The following is a 4918-nucleotide window of genomic DNA, read 5'->3' as shown; positions in this document are numbered from 1 at the left end:
GACCTTCTGGTTAGCAGTCAAATGCCTTCACCACTACACCACCAGATCTCCTTATATATTTTGCTGGTAATTATCATGCTGAAATTGCTATTGAAATTCTTATTAATAATAAATTAACAAATATTGAAATGATCTTTAAATTACCTTAAGAAAAACCCTGAAAATATATATAAATGAGCATTTTGTATCTTTTGCTAGGCTTGTTACAAACTTTATACATTCAAAGTTATTTAATAGAAAAAATATTTATCTACCTTTTATATTGGCAATGGCTATATAGGGACTTATTAATCTCAAAAATGAATACCAACAGGGAAACACTGGGAATGCTCATTTTCATCTAAATCTGCTCAATTCTTAGTTTCTGCAAGTTCAACAATTTTTAATATCTCTGCCTGAAACAATAAAGTTGTTACTTAAATTAAGAAAAAAAATCTGAAAAAAAAGTCAGAAAAAAAAATAATTTCTTGGTTATAGAAACCCATAAAACACATGCTACACTTACACATACACTTATGATTTTACAAGTCTCCTGTCACTTAGAAATAGGTGAACCAATTTAAATTAAATCTGAGTTAAAAAATGCAGTGCTCTGGAGCTGTATCCCCATGAGTTGAGTTTCTGTCTCAGAGCCTATTTTATTGCTGAGTTACAAGCACTGGAGAACATTTATAATGAAACCTGGGATAACTTCATTTTGCCATGAGGAGTGGTGGTCATCATCAGGAGGGAATACATTGTACTTAAGTGTCAACCTTTTGACCTTTCTAAACTGGTGAGTTGGAGTTTAAAAGTCAATATCCATATTTTTGTTTCACAAACCACTTAGTCATATAAAATATCTTTCCTTACTGAGGTGAAAAAGGGTCTAGTTTAGTAATAGAGAAAGGGGTGGGAGTAATTGTAAGATAATTTACAGCTTTCCCTAAAAATAAATGGAACACTATTACCTGCAAAGCACAAGGAGAGAGTAAGAGAGAGACAAGACTAATAGATCAGAGCATTGCACAAACTCAAAAAAATGAAAAATCAAAAACATCTACAACTTCACATAGAAATACGTTACCAGGACATTTCAGGCAGAAATATTTGGGTCCTATTTTAAAATAGTGCAATGCATTGTATATGTAATATATGTAATGTAATACATATATTAATGTAATATATATAGATAATGTAATATATATATGTAATATATGACATCACAATTTATGTTAGTGCTTATGTTTATATGAAATATTTTTGTCATGGAAAATAGTTTTAATATAATTTTAGCATTAAAAGACACAAATACTATAATATATGCAATGCTCATTTCATTCACTTAAAAATTATTGAGCACTTGCTAGAAGACAGGCATCTTCCTAGGTGTCATTGTTTTAAGCCAAGTTTCATATATTTAAATATAAGTGTTTTCTCTCAAATTATGCTTTCGCTAAATGACTTTCTACTTTCCTTTATAAAGCTATCATTGTTCTTCAGGGATATTTTATATATTTTTAAAGTTAAATATCTTGGTGTAGGTCATGTCTTCCCATTTAATTTCCTACAATCCAGTAAATTGCAATATTTTCTCCAGTTCCTGATGCTAATTATTGGAAATAAATTTAAAAAAAAAAAATCCTCCCTGTATTACATAAAGAAATATTTCATAAAAATGAATTTCTAAATCCTCAAGCAATAAAAGCTAATGATGTTTGACATCGATGATTGAAATTATGTCTAACAAGATAATAGTTGTTTCATGTTCTCATTAGAATTGCCATCTAACATAATCAAGTTTAAAATATGTCTTGAACTCCACCAGTCCATTGATTTTCCACTGGGAAGTGGTTTTCTTTAACATTACATTTTACCTTAGACCTATTTTGAGAATTTGGTTATGTTGCAAAGTAGATTACAATCATGTTGCAAAAGCAACCCTGCTTAACATAAAAGAGGAAAAACATGCTATTTGTCAAAATCCCTTCTGGCTTCTGTCCTCATAAAACTGAAATAATCCAGATGGATTAGTTTTTCAAATGTCTTAAGTAAGTTTACTTGATTTTTCTCTCATTGGAGGAAGGGAGAGAATAGTGCTCAAAACTACCTTTAATATAGACAAAGCTTCTTTTTAAATTGATACATAGACTGAGTTATGCATGGTGAATAGTATAAGTCTCTACAATATAGATGTAGGTATATTTTGAATATTTTCTTTATAATATTTTGACACGAAGGTGGGTGCTGACTAGAGTTCTTTATCAGTACACTTGGAATGGTATAATTCCCTTGGATAGCTCAATCTTTGATGAAACCTGTGAATGGAGGCTTACTGAGACCATTTGATGTAATATTTGATTAATATCATTTTGTGACGTTGATTTTGGTAGACATATTTCATTCTTATAATGAAAACAGCTTATTATCTTTATAGATTAAGGCTATTTCTAGGGTAACTAGCAATTTGGACAATTTTAATATTCACTATCTCATTGCCTCTTATAATTTAATTAGTTTCATTTTAATAGACAAGATTTTGTATTCCATGGATATCTTCAAATATTATCATCAAAAAGTATAGAGTATTATTATTGTTAATATGCTTTGAAAAGTGAAAAGTCAGAGAAAGAGGGGAAGACTGCAAATGAGATGGATTGATGCAATGGTGTAGCAATGGGCTCAAGTCAAGCATAGCAATTATCATGAGGATGGCACAGAATAGGGCCATGTTTTGTTCTGTTGTACAGATAGGCTCACTATGAGTTGGAACCAACTTAATGGCACCTAACAACAATTTTTATTAAAATAAATCGATCTACTTAACAGCTCTGGTAGAATAGTGCCTAAAGCACTTGACTGCTAACCAGAAGGCTGGTGGTTCAAGCCCACCAGCCACTCCTTGGAAGGAAGATGGGGCAATCTATTTCCATAGTGATATTGCCTTGGAAATCCAAGGACGAGTTGCTATGAGTCGGTTCTGACTCGACGTCACATACCAACCAACAACCAAATTTAACAGATGTTTATTGAGCACTAGTTTTTTCAAGGCACTATGAGCATAATAGACATGATCTGTGTCTTCATGGAACTTACATTCCAATGGTAGAGATGGATATCAATTAAATAATCACATGTATAAACATAGCAATGAATGCTTTGTAGTGGAAGAATGCTCTGATACATAAAATATGGGGACATGACCCAATTTTAGATAGGCAAATGGCTTTAAAGCTGAGACTTGAAGAATAGTCCAAATAGGTGACAACAGAGGGGGCATCATAGGTGAACAACAATGACATTTGCCAAGACCTTAAGACTAGAAGAAGCATTGTTGTTGTTATGTGCCATGGAGTCGGACCCAACTCAGAATGACCTTCCTTGGGTTTCTGAGACAGTATCACTACAGAAATAGATTGCCCAACCTTCCTTCTGAGGAGTGGCTAGTGGATTTGAACCGCCAGCCTTCTGGTTAGTAGTCAAGTGCCTTTGGCACTATGCTACCAGAGCTCCCAGAAGAAGCATAGTACTATTTAAAAACCAAACCCACTGCTGTAGAGTTGTATATGACTCCTAGTGACCATTCCTTGGGTTTCTGAGGTGGTATCACTATGTAAGTAGGTTGCCCAAACTTCCTTCCAGATACCTTAAAACATCAAGGACATTATAGGCCATGATAAGAATCTTTTTTCCTCTTGTCCTAATAGCAATTTAAAGTCATTGGTTATGACATGATCAGTGTAAGAAAGACCAATATTGGTTTATCTGTTTTTTTGTTTTGTTTTGTTTTTACAACAGTAAAATGTCCTCTTAAAATGATCCTCAAATTATTCACTGAGTACTAGAAGCTTCTGGGCATGAACTTCAGGAAGTAAGAATTCTGAATAATTACTCAAAATGAAGATGAGGGTCAACAAGATGGGAATAGCCAGTAAAAATTTCTTGAAATTCAATTATAGCAAATCATACACAAAGAAAATAGTGCATTTCTTTTATGGAAAAAATTTTCCCACTGGGCATAGGCTCTATGATCTCTGCTGGCATCATTAGGATCAGTTTTGACAAGGCTACTTTATTAGATTCCTAGGACTCCCATTACAAAATACCACAAATTGAGTGGCTTATAGAACACAAATTTATTGCCTCACAATTCAGGAAGCTGGAAGTCCAAGACAGAGTATTACCCATGTTGATTTATTCTGAGGGTTATGAGATGGAAACTGCTTCTTGTCTTTCTCTTTTTTATAACTCCAGGAATTCCTTGATGTCTTTACTCTGTCTCTTTGTCTCTGAGTATCTTCTCTTTTATGAAGACACTGTTGTTGTTGTCATGTGCCATTGAGTCATAACCGACTCATAGAGACCCCACCTTGGGTTTCTGAGGCAGTATCACTACGGAAGTAGATTGCCCAACTAGTCATATAAAATTAAGACCCAGTGTGCTCCAGTATGACTTTATTTTTAAACTAACGATAACATCTCCAAAGATCCTATTGCCAAGCAAGGTGACAACCACAGGTAATGGAGATTAAGACTTCAATGTATCTTTCCTGGGGACATAATTCAATCTATAGTAGTTATTTTCCTTTGACTAGAAGAAAATGATGCAATGGCAGACTGTTGAGACCAGAAGTCATTCTCTTCCTCCTCCATTAACTCTATCAGCCTCTAGGAGAAGAGAAAGATTGTGAGGTCCACCTTTAAGTAGAAGCAAGATCCTTCCCATCTACCTTACTCCCCTGTATGAGCCAAGAGTGGAGGAAAAATATAAGAAGGAAGAAAAGAGTTAATCTTACTTTCCTGGATATAGATATATATAAATATATATATGTGTATATACCTATATATTCGGAAGGAAGGTTGGGCAATCCTACTTCCTTAGTGATACTGCCTCGGAAACCCAAGGAGGGGTCGCTATGAGTCAGGGCCGACTCGACGG

Source organism: Orycteropus afer, unplaced genomic scaffold (assembly GCF_000298275.1).
Source record: "Orycteropus afer afer isolate SDZICR_OR568_19922 unplaced genomic scaffold, OryAfe1.0 scaffold00046, whole genome shotgun sequence".
Taxonomy (NCBI): domain Eukaryota; kingdom Metazoa; phylum Chordata; class Mammalia; order Tubulidentata; family Orycteropodidae; genus Orycteropus; species Orycteropus afer.
The sequence above is the reverse complement of the archived record's forward strand: the minus strand, read 5'-3'. Positions refer to the sequence as shown.